At 45.9% G+C, this 19,246-nt stretch overlaps 1 pseudogene; it reads right to left on the minus strand.

Moving 5' to 3' along the window:
- Nucleotides 1–12,778: 12,778 nt before the first annotated feature.
- On the minus strand, nt 12,779–18,774 carry LOC146404638 (interleukin-37-like; annotated as a pseudogene).
- Nucleotides 18,775–19,246: the final 472 nt, after the last annotated feature.

Raw genomic sequence — 19,246 nt, forward strand, 5'->3', positions numbered from 1 at the left:
TATTCTTGACCTTCCATCCTTGCAGGGTATAATCTAGGTGTTGAGGAGTTAAGTAACTGGCCCAGGTTCCTGTATGTAGGAAGTGGTGGAGCCAGGACACCAAGCAGGATCTCATGTCTTCAAAACTTCTGCACTTTCTCAAGCTTTACTCCTGGTGCTCTGGACAGCCCCTGGAATACGGCAACATGAAAACATAATCCTTACGCACCACCTTTTGTTTGAGTGAGCAAAAATCACTTAAACCAAATCTTTGTCTCAGAAAGCTTTTGTCTTTCCATTGATTCGCTGACTTTGGAAAATCGTCAATGAAGAATCAGGTAAAAACAGATATCAAATTAATTTCATAGAGCCACACTGTCTAATAGAAATTTAATTGTAAGCCTTTAAATGTGAGCCACGTACAGAATTAAAAATTTTGTGGTATCCACATTAAAAAAGTAAAGTGGTAAAATTGGAGTTCCTGTCATGGCACAGTGGAAACGAACCATGAGGTTTTGGGTTCGATCCCTGGCCTTGATTGGTGGGTTAATGTCTAGCATTGCTGTGAGCTGTGGTGTAGGTCAGTGACTAGGCTCAGATCTGGCATTGCTGTGGCTCTGGTGAGGGCCAGTGGCTACCTCTTTGATTAGACCCCTAGCCTGGGAACCTCCATATGTTGTGGGTGCAGCCCTAAAAGATAAAATAAATAAATAAATAGATAAATAAATAAATAAAGTGTTAAAATAATTTTAGGAGTTCCCATTGTGGCTCAAGAGGTTAAGAACCCAACATAGTGTCAGTGAGGATGTGGGTTCAACCCACTCTTCTGATGTGGCTGGGATCCTGTGTTGCTGTGGCTGTAACATAGGCTGGCAGCTGCAGCTCTGATTTGCCCCCTAGCCTGGAAACTTCCATATTCCACATGTGTGGCCCTAAAAGTAAAAATAAAATAAAAGAACGTGAATCATAGTATATTTTAACACATTATATGCAAAATATTATCTTTACAACACATAATCAACATAGCAGTACTGAGTGAGATATTAAAATATTACATCTGTGACGTCTGGAGTGAGTTTTGTATTTATTTTTTCTTATTTTTCCACTGTACAGCAAGGGGATCAAGTTATCCTTACATGTATACATTACAATTACATTTTTCCCCACCCTTTGTTCTGTTGCAACATGAGTATCTAGACAAAGTTCTCAATGCTACTCAGCAGGATCTCCTTGTAAATCTATTCTAAGTTGTGTCTGATAAGCCCAAGCTCCTGATCCCTCCCACTCCCTCCCCCTCCCATCAGGCAGCCACAATTCTCTTCTCCAAGTCCATGATTTTCTTTTCTGAGGAGATGTTCATTTGTGCTGGATATTAGATTCCAGTTATAAGTGATATCATATGGTATTTGTCTTTGTCTTTCTGGCTCATTTCACTCAGGATGAGAGTCTCTAGTTCCATCCATGTTGCTGCAAATGGCATGATGTCATCCTTTTTTATGGCTGAGTAGTATTCCATTGTGTATATATATCACATCTTCAGAATCCAGTCATCTGTTGATGGACATTTGAGTTGTTTCCATGTCCTGGCTATTGTGAAGAGTGCTGCAATGAACATGCGGGTGCATGTGTCTCTTTTAAGGAGAGTTTTGTCCCGATAGATGCCCAAGAGTGGGATTGCAGGGTCATATGGAAGTTCTATGTATAGATTTCTAAGGTATCTCCAAACTGTTCTCCATAGTGGCTGTACCAGTTTACATTCCCACCAGCAGTGCAGGAGGGTTCCCTTTTCTCCACAACCCCTCCAGCACTTGTTATTTGTGGATTTATTAATGATGGCCCTTCTGACTGGTGTGAGGTGGTATCTCATGGTAGTTTTGATTTGCATTTCTCTTATAATCAGCAATGGTGAGCATTTTTTCATGTGTTTGCTGACCATCTGTATATCTTCCTTGGAGAAATGTCTATTCAGGTCTTTTGCCCATTTTTCCATTGATTGATTGGTTTTTTTGCTGTTGGGTTGTATAAGTTGTTCATATATTCTAGAGATTAATCCTTTGTTGGATGCATCATTTGAACCTATTTTCTCCCATTCTGTAGGTTGTCTTTTTGGTTTCTTTTGGGTTTCCTTTGCTGTGCAAAAGCTTTTCAGGTTGATGAGGTCCCATGGGTTTATTTTTGCTCTGATTTCTATTGCTTTGGGAGACTGGCCTGAGAAAATATTCATGATGTGGATGTCAGAGAGTGTTTTGCCTATGTTTTCTTCTAGGAGTTTGATGGTGTCCTGTCATATATTTAAGCCTTTCAGCCATTTGGAGTTTATTTTTGTGCATGGTGTGAGGGTGTGTTCTAGTTTCATTGCTTTGCATGCAGCTGTCCAGGTTTCCCAACAATGCTTGCTGAAGAGACTTTCTTTTTCCCATTGTATGTTCTTGCCTCCCTTGTCAAAGATTAATTGACCATAGGTGTCAGGGTTTATTTCCGGATTCTCTATTCTGTTCCATTGGTCTGTGTGTCTGTTTTGATACCAGTACCACACTGTTTAGATGACTGTGGCTTTGTAGTATTTCTTGAAGTCTGGGAGAGTTATGCCTCCTGCTTGGTTTTTGTTTCTCAGGATTGCTTTGGCGATTCTGGGTCTTTTGTGGTTCCATATAAATGTTTGGATTGTTTGTTCTAGTTCTGTGAAAACTGTCATGGGCATTTGATAGGGATTGCATTGAATCTGTAGCTTGCTTTGGGTAGTATGGCCATTTTCACAATATTGATTTTTCCAATCCAGGAACATGAAATATCTTTCCATTTCTTTACATCTTCTTTGATTTCTTTGATTAAGGTTTTATAGTTCTCGGCATATAGGTCCTTTACCTCTTTGGTCAGGTGTATTCCGACGTATTTGATTTTGTGAGGTGCAATTTTAAAAGGAATTGTATTTTTGTACTCCTTTTCTAATATTTCATTGCTGGTATACAGAAATGCCACTGACTTCTGAATGTTAATCTTATATCCTGCTACTTTGCTGAATTTATTCATCAGTTCAAGGAGTTTTGGGGTTGAGTCCTTAGGGGTTTCTATGGATAGTATCATGTCATCTGCATACAGTGACAGTTTGATCTCTTCTCTTCCTATATGGATGCCTTTTATTTCTTTTGTTTGTCGAATTGCTGTGGCTAGGACTTCCAAAACGATGTTGAAGAGCAGTGGTGAGAGTGGGCATCCCTGTCTTGTTCCAGATTTGAGGGAGAAGGCTTTCAGTTGTTCCCCATTGAGTATCATATTTGCTGTGGGTTTCTCATAAATGGCTTTGATTATGTTCAGGAATGTTCCCTCTATACCCACTTTGGCGAGGGTCTTGATCATGAATGGATGTTGGACTTTGTCAAATGCTTTTTCTGCATCTATTGAGATGATCATATGGTTTTTGACTTTTTTTTTGTTAATATGGTGTATGATGTTGATTGATTTGCGTATGTTGAACCATCCTTGTGAACCTGGGATGAACCCTACCTGGTCATGGTGTATAAATTTTTTGATATGTTGTTGGATTTGGACGGCTAAGATTTTGTTGAGAATTTTTGCATCTATATTCATCAATGATATTGGTTTTCTTTTTTGTTGGTACCTCTGTCTGGTTTTGGAATGAGGGTGATGGTGGCATCATAGAATGTCTTTGGGAGTATTCCTTCTTCTTCAACCTTTTGAAAGAGTTTAAGGAGGATGGGCACCAATTCCTCTTTCTAAGTTTGGTTATTTGTGTTCTTCCTCTCCTCTTTTTAGTGAGTCTGGCCAGGGGTTTGCCAATTTTGTTTACCTTTTCAAAGAACCAGCTCTTGGTTTTATTAGTTTTCTCTATTGTTTTTTGAATCTCTATTTTACGGATTTCTTCTTTGATCTGTATAGTTTCCTTCCTTCTGCTGACTCTAGGTCTTTTTGGTTCTTCTTTTTCTAATTCGTTTAGGTGGAGGGTTAAGTTGTCAATTTGGGATCTTCTTTTTTGAGAAAGGCCTGGATTGCTATAAATGTCCCTCTGAGCACTGCTTTCACAGCCTCCCATAGATTTTGAGAGGTTGTGTCTTCATTATCATTTGTTTCAAGGTAGTTTTTAATGTCCTTCTTGATTTCCTCATTGACCCATTGGTTTTTTAGTAGCATGTTGTTGAGTCTCCATGTAGTAGGTTTTTCCTCTTTCCTTTTCCCATGGTTGGTTTCTAATTTCATGGCATTGTGGTCAGAGAAGATACTTGAGATAATTTCTATGCTCCAAAATTTATTGAGGTTAGCGTTGTGTCCCAATATGTGGTCAATTCTTGAGAATGTTCCATGAGCATTTGAGAAGAATGTGTATTCTGATTTTTTTGGATGTAGTGTCCTGAAGAGATCAATGAAGTCTAACTTTTCTATTGTTTCCTTTAGGATCTCTGTTGCTTTATTGGTTTTCTGTCTAGAGGATCTGTCCATTGATGTGAGGGGGGTATTCAAGTCTCCTACTCTGATTGTATTCCCATCAATATCTCCCTTTATGTCTGTTAATGTTTGTTGTATGTATCTGGGTGCTCCTGTATTTAGGGCATATATGTTGACGATAGTAACATTCTCTCCTTGGATGGATCCCTTAATCATTAAGTAGTGTCCTTCTTTGTCTTTCTTTATGTCTTTTGTTTTAAAGTCTATTTTGTCTGATATGAGTGTTTCGACTCCTGCTTTTCTGTCATGTCTATTGGCGTGAAATATTTTTCCCCACCCTTTCACTTTCAATCTATATGTATCCTTTGTCCTAAGGTGAGTTTCTTGTAGGCAGCATGTTGAAGGTTTCTGCCTTTTTATCCACTCAGCCACTCTGTGTCTTTTCATTGGGGCATTCAGTCCATTGACATTTAAGGTGATAATTGATAGATGATTATTGCCATTTTGAACCTCATGTTCCAGTTGATTCTATGGTTCTCCATTCATTCTTTTTGTTTGTTTGTTTGTTTGTTTGTTTTTTTGGTTGGATGGTCTGCAGTTATTATCTGCTTGAGTGTTTGTTTTTGTTTTTTTTCCATTTTTTTGCAAATGCAATATTTGGTTTTGGCTTGTGGTTGCCCTGTTTTTTAAGTATGCTAACCCCTTCCTATAATTGTGTGTTTTAGCCTGATGGTCCTGTAGGTTCAAACCCTTCTTTACTATATTCCATTTCTTGGGCAGCTCTGGTGGCAAATGGAGATTCCCAGGCTAGGGGTGTAATCGGAGCTGTAGCTGCCAGCCTACGCCAGAGCCACAGCAACACAGGATCCAAGCCGCATCTGCAACCTACACCACAGCTCTCAGCAACGCCAGATCGTTAACCCACTGAGCAAGGGCAGGGATCAAACCTGCAACCTCATGGTTCCTAGTCGGATTCGTTAACCACTGCGCCACGACGGGAACTCCCCTTTGCTTTTATTTTCATTTTGGGAGTTCTAGCAAATGACAGTTTTTACTTGGCACTGGCATTTAGCCATTGAGCTGTGTGGTGAGAGGTCCCTTCATGATGCCACCTTGAGATAATTCAGAATGGATTCAGGAGTTCTCATCATGGCTATGTGGTTAACAAATCCGACTAGGAACCATGAGGATGTGGGTTTGACCCCTAGCCTCGATCAGTGCATTAAGGACCCAGCATTGCTGTGAGCTGTAGTGTACATTGCAGATACAGCTTGGATCTTGCATTGCCATGGCTCTGGCGTAGGATGGAGGCTACAGCTCCATTTAGACCCCTAGCCTGTGTACCTCCATATGCCACAAGTGCACCCCTAGAAAAAAGACAAAAAGACAAAAAAAAAAGAATGGGTACAGATGAGATCTAAATATGCTTAGTCTGATACTGACTGGCAGAATGACTTGACCTAACTCTTAAGGCACCAGGCTCAATAAATAGGTGTATATATATATATATATACTTTTTTTTTTTTTTGTCTCATTAGCTGCCCAGAGACATATACAATTCCCGGGCCAGGGATCAGATTCACGATACAGCTGTGACCTAAGCTGAATCTTCAGCAATTATAGATGCTTAAGCGACTGTGCCAGGCCAGGGATTGAACCTACATGTCAGTGCTCCCAAGATGCTGCCAATCCTGTTGCACCACAGCAGGAACTCCTAAATTGTATTTGGAATAAATACATATTTTTAATTGAAGTGGAGTTGATGTACCCTATTGTGTTTGTTTCAGATGTACAGAAAAGTGATTCCGCTAGACATACAAATATATGTATACGTTCTATTCTTTTTTCATTCTTTCCCATTATAGTTTCTTACAAGACATTGTATATAGTTCCCTGTGCTACACAGTAAATCCTTGTTGTTTATCTCTTTAATATATGGTAGTGTGTATATTTTTCTATTTATTCTTAATGGACTGTGCTTGACAAAGATGTGGGGCCCCAGTCTTATCTATATACCATGAAAGCTGCCCCTTTGCACCTTCTATGGTCCACACAGAAGCAACTGGCTTTCTCAGTCCTGCAGAGCTCAAAATCATGGGACTTGCAGCAAGCTTAGCTTGCAAAGTGCAGGCCAGCCCCTTCCCTTGGCCAAGCAGGGTTTCCTTCCAGGTTGCTTGTCACCTGGCAGGCATGTGGTCTGAGTCTGCCCCTCTCCTGAAGGACTTTGCGGACCGAGGCAGGAAGTAACCAGCACACACCAACATTTTCAATTTGCCAGCCCTTTCCTCCCCTCTGCAGCCATGGGTAATACATGGGCTGTGGCCATCATTTCAGAAAGTGGACCAGGGGCCAGGTTCTGCTTTGGGGTACTGTGAAGAAGAATAAAGCAGTTTCTCTTCAAAAATTTCTGAGGAAGAGGAGACTCATGCCATGAACTTGCCCAAGGCCCATTTTCATTCATTGCCCTTCCAGCAACACTTGGTTCACCTCCCAGGGGAGAAAATGGGTTTTCTGCATGTCAGGACACAGGGTAGGAGAGGGATGGGTGACAGGGCCCCTGTGCCTCTAAAGCACTGTCCCTTCCCTTTGCCGCCCCCCATAGGAAGGGAAGGGAGGTGCCCAAAGGCTTATAGATGGTGTACGGTAAACCATCCCAGTGGGCTCCATGCGGTTCACCTTTCTCCCTTTTCTCCATCTTTGCTTTTTCCTTATCAATAATTGAAACGCATCAAGATGCCTCAAAGGTGGCAGGAGGCTCTCCCACCTCAAGCCTGCTAAGGCTCATGCTTCCGATCTTGCTCAGGTGTCTCCTCCCCAGGTAAGTCCCTCTGCTTTCCTGATTGGGTTACATGCCCCATCATGCACGGCTTCTCTGTTGACATCTGCCTCCCCATCAGACCTCAGCCTCCTCATGGGCAGCATCTACACATGAGTCTACTCAACATTTCATTCTTTTCACCTAACACAGAGTCTGGCAAAAACACATCAGTGATGAGGGAGTCACCTGGCAGAGGGCTCACCAGGCCAGCCCACACTGTCCAAGCTCTGTGGGAGTGAGTCTCTCTCAGCACCATCTGCTGGGTGCCTCCCTGCTGGGGACAGAGCAGAGTCACTAGAGGGGTCAAGCAATGGGATTTCTCCATGGTCCAGGCTCATGTCACCTGGAGTAGGACATTCCTGGTGGTGCATGTTTAAGCCCAGATTGAGTACTAGTACAGTGGGCTGCTGGTGCCCAGCCACTCAGAAGTAAAGGCAGTCAGAAAGGCACATCATCCTTTTCCTAGGACATGTAGGGAGAGGAGGCAGTGTTCCTCAGTGTGGCCCAGAAAAAAACACCTGAATTATAAATGCCTGAATTAGAATCACTTGGGGGCTTTTTAAAAAAAAAGCAGCTAGATAGGCAGTACCTGCTGTGGCTCTGCAGGTTAAGAACCCGAGGCTGTCTCTCTGAGGATGTGGGTTCGATCCCTGGCCTTGCTCTGTGGGTTAAGAATCAGTGTTGCCCCAAGCTGCAGCATAGGCGGTGGATGAGGCTCAGATATGGTGTTGCTGTGGCTGTGGCATAGGCTGGCAGCTGAAGCTCCTATTCTAGCCATAGCCTGGGAACTTGCCTATGCTACAGTTTTGGCCATAATAAAAGAAAAAAATAAAAGAATAAAATAAAAGCAGTTAGATAAAAGAAGCAGAAGCAGACATGTCAAGAACAAAGTAGTGGTTACCAGTGGAGGGAGTGGCAATATAGGCTTGGGGTAGATGAAGGTCATTGGGTGTAAGACCTGCTCAAGGATGTATTACTTGACATGGGGAATAGAGCAAACATTTTGTGATAACTCCAAATGGACAGGTACCTTTAAAATCATATAAAAATAAAAACTTAAACAACAATTTTACAAAAAGGCAGGGAGCTCCTGCTGTGGCACAACAGGACTGGTGATGTCTTGGGAGTGCTGGGATGCAGGTTCAATCACTGGCTCCACACAGTGGACTAAGGATCCAGCATTGCCCCAGCTCAGCTTAGGTTGAGACTATGGCTTCGATCTGATCCCTCGCCTGGTTGGCCAAAAATGGAAAAAATAAAAGGTGTACTGTCCCTGGGATACATCCCAAAACACCTAAATCAGAATCTCAGGGTGGTAAGTGGAAAGCTCCAGACTGACTCAAGAAGAAAGGTCTGGAGGCTGCAAAGAGTCTGGGATCTCTTGTCCTCTAGAATGGGAGTCAGCAAACTTTCTGTCAAGGACCAGGTAATAAATATCCTCTGCTCTGCAGGCTGAGAAGCCACATGCTCTCTTGTAGCCAGAAGGCAGCTCTATACCACCAGTGAGCCGGACTATGTCAGCAAACTACTGAAACAGGCCACGAACTGGATTTTACCTGCAGGCTATGCTTTGCCAACTAACCCTGGCTGTACAAGGAAGATTCCAAAGAGGCTGTGGTGACTGGAGCCAGTTCATTTCAGCTTGTAAGATCCTGCTGTTAGTGCCTCCTCCCAAAAGCAAGTCTAGTGATTCCACGTTGGCAATTTGAAGTCAGCCATGCTGGGAGTCACCACAGCGTGGAAACTGGTCAGAGCTGCATATGAGAGGTCCTTCCCCTTATCATCCATCCCCAAGCACCTAGCTGTTAAACAGTCTCCAGTCCAGTATCAGGTGTGTATCTGCAGAGACTGGGGTAGAGGGTGGAGGTGTGTGAGCTAGATGGTGCATTGGAATAAGAAAAGAAATTACATCAGTTCCTGTTTTATCTAGCCCTTGTAAATTTCCTAATTTTTGTGAGTTTCACAAAGTGCTATTGCCCACATTTCAAGACACGTCCTCGGACTTCCCACTGTGTCTCGGCAGGTTATGAATCTGATGAGTATCCATGAGGATGCAGGTTTGATCCCTGGCCTCGCTCAGTGGGTTAAGGATCCGGCGTTGCCATGAGCTGTGGTGTAGGTCACAGACATGGTTCAGCTCCCATGTTGCTGTGGCTGTGGTGTAGGCCTGCAGCTGTAGCTCTGATTTGACCCCTAGCTTGGGACTTCCATATGCCACAGGTATGGCAATAAAAAGAAAGAAAGAAAGAAAGAATAAAAGCTGTGTCCTCAATTTTGTTTAATGGATTGGAGTAACTGGGATCAAAAATGCCTGGGGTGCACCACTCCCAAGGCTCTCTCTTATGCTCTGTGCCGGACACTGACACACAGAGAAGAATGCCATATGAAGACACAGACACACAGGGACAAGGCCATGTGGCAATGGAAGCCAAATGACACATCTACAAACCAAGGACTGCCAAGGACTGCCAACAAAACCAGATGCTAGATCTTCGAAAATAAAGATATGGCTACCAAAGAGGAAAGGGGAGGGGGAGGCATGAACTGAGGGTTTGGGATTGACACATGCACACGATTGTATATGGAATGGATGGTCAACAGGGACCTGCTGTACAGCACAGGAAACTCTACTCAGTGTTCTGTGATAACCTATATGGGAATGGATATGTGAATACGTGTGGCTGCACCACGTGGCTGTTCAGCAGAAATTAACACAGCATTGTAAATTAACTGTATTTCAATAAAATTAAATTTAAAAAGAACAGATGCTAGAAGGGGCATGGAACAGATTCTCACTCTGAGCCTTCGGCAGGATCCCACCCTGCCAACAGCTTCACTTTATACTTTCAGCCTCCAAAACTGTGAGAGAAGAAATTTCTGTTGCTTTAAGCCACCTTGTGGTTTTACTGTGTGACAGCAGCCCTAAGAAAGGAAGGCACTGGGATTCTCAGATGTAATAGGTAAGAGCAAAAACTTCTTCACTGAGCACCCAGACAGTTCGGAAAATAAAACCCAAAACACCTGAGTGAGTTTTATACAACTTTTTGTAAGTGCACCTGCTTTGTGGGGGGTTGGGGGTGGGGGCATCATCTTAGCTGTAATAATAAAAATATCATCATTTATAAAACAACCGTTCCCTCTCTCCCTCCCTTTCCTCCTTTGTCCTTCTGGGCTTCCCTCCTCATTCCTTCGTAAAACACATTTCAGAAGTCTACAAGTGGCAGGCATTATGGTAGGTTGTTGGGATACATCAGAGAACAGAATGCTCATGGAACTTACACCCCAGTTGATGATGCAAACATTACATATCATACACAAGCAAATTATACAGTATGTTAGGAGGACAAAAAAATAAGGCCAGGGAGAGGGGATTTGGTGATGCTGGGGCAGGGAGCTGCTCATAGCATTAAGTGGGATACCAACCCTTGTATGACCACCTAAACCATTCTTGAGTTTCCAACCATAATGTCAACCTCACCTCTCAGAGTCTTCCCTTCATGAGACAGCCCTGGTTCAAGACCAGTTGGAATAGCTGTGTCTCAGTTGCAAAGAGGTTCTGTAATGGTATGAAGAAGACACACCCACCCCACCCCCAAGCATCATTGTCACCTGGACACATTTTTATACCCTGAAAATGCTAAATCCTTTCTCCTTTTTGTTTCTTTCCTTTTTTTAACTGCTGACCTGGGACTGGGCATCAGATCAGAAAGAGAAGATGCTGACACTGTCAGAGCTCTTCCCTTGACCCTCACAGACTGGGATCCTGTCCTAATCCTAGTTACAGCTGAGGGGACTCAGGAAGGCATGGCTTTGTCTTCCTGTCTGGCACCCACACATTTTATCTTGAGATCAGCTTTACAGCTTGACTTTGAGGACCCTCATGGACCTCTTGGAACTATGAGAGAGGATCTTGGAGAGAGGTGGGTTCAAGGTGTCCTGCCTTTGGCTGAGCGAAAAAAGACACATGAGCCCAAAGCAGGACAGCCACATGTTTTCCTTAGAACCTGAGTCTTTTCCTTATCCATCTCAGTGGTGGGGCCAAAGCTTCTCTAACTCCTGTTATTTTGGATGCCCTGGAAATTTCTGACTCTGGTTTCTTAGCATGTCCTTCATGTGCTAAGCAGAATAATGGCCCCCATAGAAATCCTAATCCAGACCCTGTGAATATATGTACCTTACATGGCAAAAGGGACTGTGCAGATTTGGTTAAATTAAGGACCTTGAGGAGTTCCCATTGTGGCTTAATAGTAACAGATCCAACTAGTATCCATGAGGATGCAGGTTCGATTCCTGGCCTTGCCCATTGGGTTAAGGATCCAGCGTTGCCATGAGCTGTGGTGCAGGTTGTGGACACAGCTTGGATTTAGTGTTGCTGTGGCTGTGGTGTAGGCCAGCAGCTACAGCTCTCATTCAACCCCTAGCCTAGGAACTTCCATATGCCATGGGATTGGGCCCAAAAAAAAAAATGGGGCCCTGGAGATTGGGGATTATCCAGTTGGGTTTGGTGGAAACCTAAGAGTTCTTATAAGTGAAAGAGGAAGGCAGATGGTCAAAGTGGTGCAGCATGAAAGACTCAACCAGCCATGGCTGACTTCGACGATGGAGGAAGGAAAGGAAGTGTTCCCTAGGAGCTGGACAGCAAGAAAATCAATTCTCCCCTGGAGTCTCTAGAAGGAATGCATTTCAGCCTACCCCTTGGCTTTAGCCCAGTGACACCCATTTCAGATGGACTTCCAGAAAGATAAGATAATAAATTACATTGTTGTAAACCACTGAGTCTGTGGTATTTTGTTACAGCTGTAAGATGCCATGAGCACCACACAAATCCTCCTAATAAGCGCCTGTTTGTTTTAGTGTGCTGTCTGCTTAAAGAAGCTTGACTCAAGTATCCTTGCTTGTAACCAAAGAGCCATACCCAGGAGATGACCAATAACAAGTCTCCCTCCCCATCCCCCACCACACCACCTCTATTTCCAGGACACGGGCATCTGGTGGGCAAGCCCTCCTATCACTCTTACTGGGATCTGAGCCCAGCTTAGTGATAAAACCTTGCCCTTGTTGACAGGCCTCCCAGATGCCAACTGATTGCTCACCTGGGCTCCCCTGGGCTGTTGTCCCTGGACCCAGATTCCTTGTGTCTGTGCCTTGCCCACGTTGTGATCACCCTGCTCCTTATCTGGGACCCAGCCCACACTTCCCCACTTATCACTGGCTGGATGATGACTTGCCGTTGCTTTTCTTCATGTCACATGGTGCCCCCAACACAGTCTAAACCACTTCCATGGACTTCAACACCACCCCCACCCCTCCAGGGCCCATCAGACCCCACAGGTGTGGATAATTCAGGAGTAAAGTATGAACCCAACTGGTCCCTCCTGGTGCATGTTCAGGCTTGGCCTGGACAAATTAGACAACAGGACACTGCCTATTGACATCTGATGGATACAGAGTTTATTTCATCTAAGAACTCAACAATGAAGCAATCCTTCTTTCTATGACCTAAAAATACAAATTCCCAAAGTACTAATAAGGAACAGAAGTTAATGAGTAGCTTCCATGTTCTTGCATGACTAATACAAGTTAGAGAGGAAAGGACAGAAAGGCATTTGATGGGACAGTTTCCTATTTGCTGATCTCTCTGGGGTTCATTTCAGCTTTGCCAACTGGCTGGAATGAAAGAAAACACAATGTATTTCCTTTCCTGCATGTATCTCTCATTCCAACAGGTTCACCAGGATTAAAGGTGGCGTAGACTAACCCTCTGGTTTTGGGGGGGGGGGGGGCATGCAACTGACTCCAAGGTGTTCCAGGAACCCACCTTAGTTATATAAAAGATTAAGAGCCTACAGGGTGGTTCCTTCTGGGCAGCCAAGTAGAAAAGTTTCTTCTTCTACAAGGCACAATATATTAATTAGATAGCACAGGCTTTGGGAGTTCTGCTGTGGCTCAGTGAGTTAAGAACCTGACTAGTATCCATGAGGAGGCAGGTCTGATCCCTGCCCTTGTTCAGTGGGTTAAGTATCCAGCGTTGCCATGAGCTGTGGTGTACGTCACAGACATGGCTTGGATCCAGCGTGGCTGTGGCTGTGGCTATGGCTGCTGCTGTGGCTGTGGCTGTGGCTATGGTGTAGGCCAGTAACTGAAGCTCCAAGTCAACACCTAGCCTGAGAACTTCCATTTATGTTTCTGGTGTGCCCTTAAAAAGCAAAAAAAAAAAAAGAAAAGAAAAGAAAAAGAAAAAGAAAGAAAGAAAGAAAAAAAGGAAAAGTAGGACAGAAGGAAGGAAGGAAGGAAGGAAGGAAGGGAGAAAAAAAAGGGAAAAGTAGGTTGGTCCTCAGCATAGGGAAAAGGCCTCTTGGCTGCTGAGGTTTCAGGCATGGTGGGTCACACCCTCCCCTTACCTCTGGGTTAAAGTCCCTTGTCCATCCATCTTTGTCCAAACTTCCTCTTCTTTCACAGTCTGGCTCCTTCTTTCAGAAAGAGAAACTTTCCCAAAAGACATCCCTTAAATCAGGTCATCACCACAGACTCACCATCCAATTCCTGGGCTCCTGGGCTCCTCCCTCCTGCTGAGGTTGCAGGTGTGGTAACCACCATACCCCACCACCCCCCACCACCTGGGGTTACAGGTATGGTATAGCCTGAGCTGAGCCCCTGAGAGGAAGGCCTTGCCCTGGCTGTGGGGAAAGAAAACATGCCCATGACTGAGTCACCTGAGCATGTAGGTTTCATATGGAACAGCTTTTCAGGGTCCCAGAGTCCAGGACCCCTACTTTGTGGGGTCATGGATGCTGAATTTCTCCAGGGATTTGGTTTTCACTCTTGGACCTAGATCAAACCATAGCCACTAGCCTATGCCACAGCCACATCAAACTAACCAGAGAGTAACCCTTCACCCTGAGAACAGAAAACTCAATCCTTCCTAGCCTGTGGCTGAAGGTCCCAGCTCCAGCCCTGCACCCTGCCTGTGGACTCAGCCCCTTAAGGTCTCCCCCACCCAGATTTTCTGCTTTGCCCCAGGTAGGCACTTTTAGCCTGTATGTAAGCACATGGGCCCCGATTCTGACACATGGGTTCAAATCCAATCTCTGTCACTTAATACAGGACTTAGATGTACTATCTTCAATGTCCTCATCTGTGAAATGGGGGGCATAATAACACTCCCTACCTGAGAGAGGCATTAAGAGGATTAGAGCACACATAAATGATACTACCCAGGTATTTGAGCTATAGAAAGAACTCAGTACACATTAATCATTCTGCCTCTTCTTCTTCTTCTTCTCCTTCTTCGTCTCCTTCTTCGTCTCCTTCTTCGTCTCCTTCTTCTTCTCCTTCTTCTTCTTCTTCTTTGTCTCCTTCTTCTTCTTCTTCTTCTTCTTCTTCTTCTTCTTCTTCTTCTTCTTCTTCTTCTTCTTCTTCTTCTCCTTCTCCTTCTCCTTCTCCTTCTCCTTCTCCTTCTCCTTCTCCTTCTCCTTCTCCTTCTCCTTCTCCTTCTCCTTCTCCTTCTTTTTCTTCTTCTTCTTCTCCTTCTTCTTCTTCTTCTTTTGCTTTTTAGGGCCAAACCTGTGGCATATGGAGGTTCCCAGGCTAGGGGATGAATCGGAGCTGCACCTGCCTGCCACAGCCATAGCCACAGCAACACCAGATCTGAGCCATATGTGCAATCTATACCACAGCTCACTGCAATGTGGCCGATCCTTAATCCACTGAGCAAAGGCAGGGGTCGAACCTGCAACCTCATGGTTCCTAGTCCAATTTGCTTCCACAGCACCATGACAGGAACTCCAATCATTTTTCTTCCTAACCCTCCTTCCTGCACCATCATGGAGGCATCATGCCACCAGCAGGGCTGGGGTAGGGCAGATCCCTGTACTGGCTTGTCCAGGAAGGGTACAGTGGCAGAGCAGTGAGTGGAATGGAGGCAGGAGGCACCCAGGAGCCCAACACCTTGCAAGATGGAGCTGGCACTGTCAGGCTCCCACAAAAAGCCACAGGGTTTATGCCCAGCCTTGGAGGGCCCTCTGGGAACAAACAGCACCAGCCGCAACAGTGGCCAGGGAAGTTTCTGGGGCCTGGCTCCTAGGGACCCATTCAGAACATTCCTGCCTCTGGGGGGGGGGGGGCCACAGTGACCCTTCCCCTGCTGGGCCACTGATTGGACAAGTGACCTGCCCCTCAATGAGAAACTCAGGCCCTGGTCTGATGGAGGACAGGGGCCCAAATACAGGGAAGAGACAACATGGAGAGGAGGCTGTAAAACCTGTGATGTGAGAACACAGGAACAGCTGCCCAGGGGGATCCTGTGGTATGAGTGTATGCCACAGGCGGTTCAAACCAGACACACAATCTGAGGTCTCCTTCTCCGACCTCTGCAGACAGCACAAGGCCTGTGGCTGCTCTCTGCCTGGAATGTCCTCCTCATCTCTCCCTTCCCGAGAGTGGGGAGGGTTCCTGCCAGCTCTCTTGTGGCCTCCACCTGGAAGCCCCCCTCAGGCCCTCTGCATGGGTTGCACAGCTATTGGCACCCATCTCTGCAGCACAGGTATCAGCATCCTTGTCTCAGCTCTATGCAGGCTGGAAGTCCCCTGGGAGCAAGTCCCCAGCCTGACTCACCCACAAGCCTCAGCCCCAGCCTGGAGCATCACAGACACTTGGCATTTCTGGGATGGATGACTGGCCCAAACACGTGTTTCTAAGTGGCTCTGCCATGATGGGAGGTCAGATGAGGTCCATGGTTTGCAGCCCTGCTCACATTAGCATCTCCTTGGCAGCTTCTGGGCCCCAGAGGGGCTGAGTTTCATCATATGGATACATGTTGATTCAGGATCACTGAACTGGATGAGCTAAGCCTTTTGACTTATCAAATGTTGCCCAGACCTTAGACACTGCCTCTCATAAGCCCCAGGTTCTAATGCTGCTGCTAGTCTAAGGATGACACTTTGAGTGTTACCACCATCTAGGGCAGTGGTTCTGAACCTCGACACTATACCGGAAGTTACCTGGTGAGTAATATTTTAAGACCATGGATGTCAGTGTGGGTGGTTTTAAGGTACTGGTCATTTTTTCTGCAGGGCAGTGGTTCTCATTTTCCTGGGCATCACAATAACTTCATGGCTCGTTAAAACACAGACCCTTGAGCCACAAACTCCAACATTTCTGATGCAGGAGGTCTGCAGTGGAGACAGAGTATCTGTTTTCCCAACACCTTTCCAGGAGCTGCTGCTGCTTCTGGTCCCAGGAACACACCTTGAGAACTCTGCTCCCAGATTTGAGGGAGTTCACAGCACTGACAGGGAGAGGTCACAGTAGGCCCCAGAGACAGGCTTGCATGGATGGGGCCACCCAGGTGGGGGGCAACATGGATTGGGAGCTAGAGAGTGCCCACCTACAACAGGACCAAAGCCAACCCTGGCCACTGCGGCCATGGCAACAGTGGCAGCAGCAAAGCAGCCTCCCTCTCAGAACCCCACTGGGGAAGCCATGCACCTGTGTGAACCTCCTCACATTTGGGGCTCACTGCCATTTTACCAGTAAGGAAGGTAAGGCACCAGGATTCACACTGACCTGCCCTTTTGAGCTGGGAACCAAGCTGGGTCCCCTGAGTCTGTCCAGTGCAGAGGGTGGTAATGGGAGCCTGGAACCCAGACATGGGCAGAGAGATTAGTTACAGTATCTTTAAATGCCAGCATCTGTGGCTTACTCTCTGTGTCACCTGGGCCAGCTGACCTGACTCTGTTCCTCACTTTCTGCACCCTGGAAGTGGTGATATTTAGCCATTTCTTCTGGGGTTGTGGGAGGATCAAGATGACCCTCGGTGGGGTGGGCTCCTGTGTGCCCCCTGCTGGCCAGGTTTCTGGTTTTCATCAGCTCTGTGAGGAAGGAGGTCAGGGTTGCCCACCTTGCTGCAATGCTCAGAAGGACCACCAGGCTCCAAACCTTTCTTCTCCTGTGCCCCTCAACAGGTGTGTGTTACCTGCACCTCTCTGGAAAGGCAGAGGCCCACCTTGGACTTATCTTTCTTTTTTTTTATAATTTTTTTATTTTCCCACTGTACAGCAAGGGGGTCAGGTTATCCTTACATGTATACATTACAATTACATTTTTCCCCCACCCTTTCTTCTGTTGCAACATGAGTATCTAGACAAAGTTCTCAATGCTATTCAGCAGGATCACCTTGTAAATCTATTCTAAGTTGTGTCTGTGGACTTATCTTTCTTATTGACCCTCCTGAGATTTGCTTCTGCCCAGGAAGAGACTCAACCCCATCCCAGCTCCTTCAGGCATCCCCAGCCAGGTTCTCCCACTCCACTAAGAGAACTGGCCCATCCCCCATCCTCACCCCTCACTGCCCTCATCAGGTCACCCAGGAGCCTTACCTGAGTAGGCAGAACTCACAGAGGTGAGGCTGGGGCCTGGCTCCAGAGGGCGCCTCTGGTCTTGTCTGGGATCAGAGACAGGTTGGCATATGTGATTGGGATTGTAAGGAGTATCACAGGCTTTTTACTGCCTAAATTCTTTTCTGTGTTTGTGTGTGTGTGTGTGTGTGTGTGTGTGAGATGTTTGCCTCTGATTGCTTTTTAGGGCCACACCCATGGCATATGGAAGTTCCCAGGCTAGAGGTCAAAACGGAGTTGCAACTGCCAACCTACACCAGAGCTCACAGCAACGCTGGGTCCTTAACCCCTGAGCGAGGCCAGGGGTGGAACATGTATCCTCATGGATGCTAGTTGGGTTCATTACCGCTGAGCCACAAGGGGAACTCCCTTTTCCGAATATTTTTTTTTTCCTTTTTTTTTTTTTTTTTTTTTTCTTGGGCCGCTCCCGCGGCATATGGAGGTTCCCAGGCTAGGGGTCGAATCAGAGCTGTAGCCACTGGCCTACGCCAGAGCCACAGCAATGCAGGATCCGAGCCGCGTCTGCAACCTACACCACAGCTCACGGCAACGCCGGATCGTTAACCCACTGAGCAAGGGCAGGGACCGAACCCGCAACCTCATGGTTCCTAGTCGGATTCGTTAACCACTGCGCCACGACGGGAACTCCCCCCTTTTCCGAATATTTTAAGAAACACTAAAGCAGCGAAATAATGATGACATTATACATTGCTCTCCCAGGAGAAAATGGAGGTGAAATAGAGCTAACTGGTTTCTGACTGCAGAACTGCCTACAGCCCTTACTTGTCAGAAACTCATGCATGGCATTCCTTGGATACCTGGCCCACCTTTACTTGGAGAATAAACTGGAGGATACTGACCCATAAAATATTAAGTTTGATACACGCCTGAATGCAATGCCTGGTTGGTTGTAATCCACACAACTTTTTCACATTGAGAGCACCGAGAATTATGGAAGAGCACACACCAAACCCCATGTCTGAGGTGAAGTTTCTGCCCAGTGTCTGACACAGCTCTGCCTTCTACGGCTCTGAGCTCCTACAGCCAGGACACGGTCTCAAGCTCACCATTCTGGCACTCCCTGGCACTGGGGACTTTCAGTGTCTGGCACCTGTGCCCTCCTGGTGTCTGCTTGCACTGTCTCAGGGACAGAATGAGCATGGTGGCCTCCACATAAGCCATGTACAGGGAGCTGGGCTGGTCCCAAACCTCTTTATTGTGACTGTAAGTGAATCCATATTTTTCAGACCAACATCTTGATTTTTAGTTTGGGCACTCTGAGTTGAAAGCTCAGGGATTTACAAAAGACAAAAAAGAGGGGGCCAGTTCCCTTTGTGGTGCAGCAGAAATGAATCTGACTAGGAACCATGAGGTTAGGGGTTTGATCCCTGGCCTTGCTCAGTGGGTTAAGGATCCTGCATTGCCCTGAGCTGTGGTGTAGGTTACAAACAGGACAAAGAAAAAAAAAAAAAAGGAAAGAAAGCAAGAAAGAAAGCTAAGGGATGTGGCCTCTGGCATATTATGGCCTCTCCCTTCAAGCATCACAGTCCTTTCGGTGAAAAGCTTCTTTTAATAGTTTCCCTTGAGTCAATGCTTCTTCCCCCAGGGGGCGCTCACAAGCCCTGAGCAGAGGTCATATTTCCAACCCAGATTC

The sequence above is a fragment of the Sus scrofa genome, chromosome 3 (assembly GCF_054392235.1).
Source record: "Sus scrofa isolate SSC_HxYL_T2T_F1_AM1 chromosome 3, Sscrofa_HxYL_maternal_Yorkshire_Landrace_v2.0, whole genome shotgun sequence".
Classification (NCBI taxonomy): Eukaryota; Metazoa; Chordata; class Mammalia; order Artiodactyla; family Suidae; genus Sus; species Sus scrofa.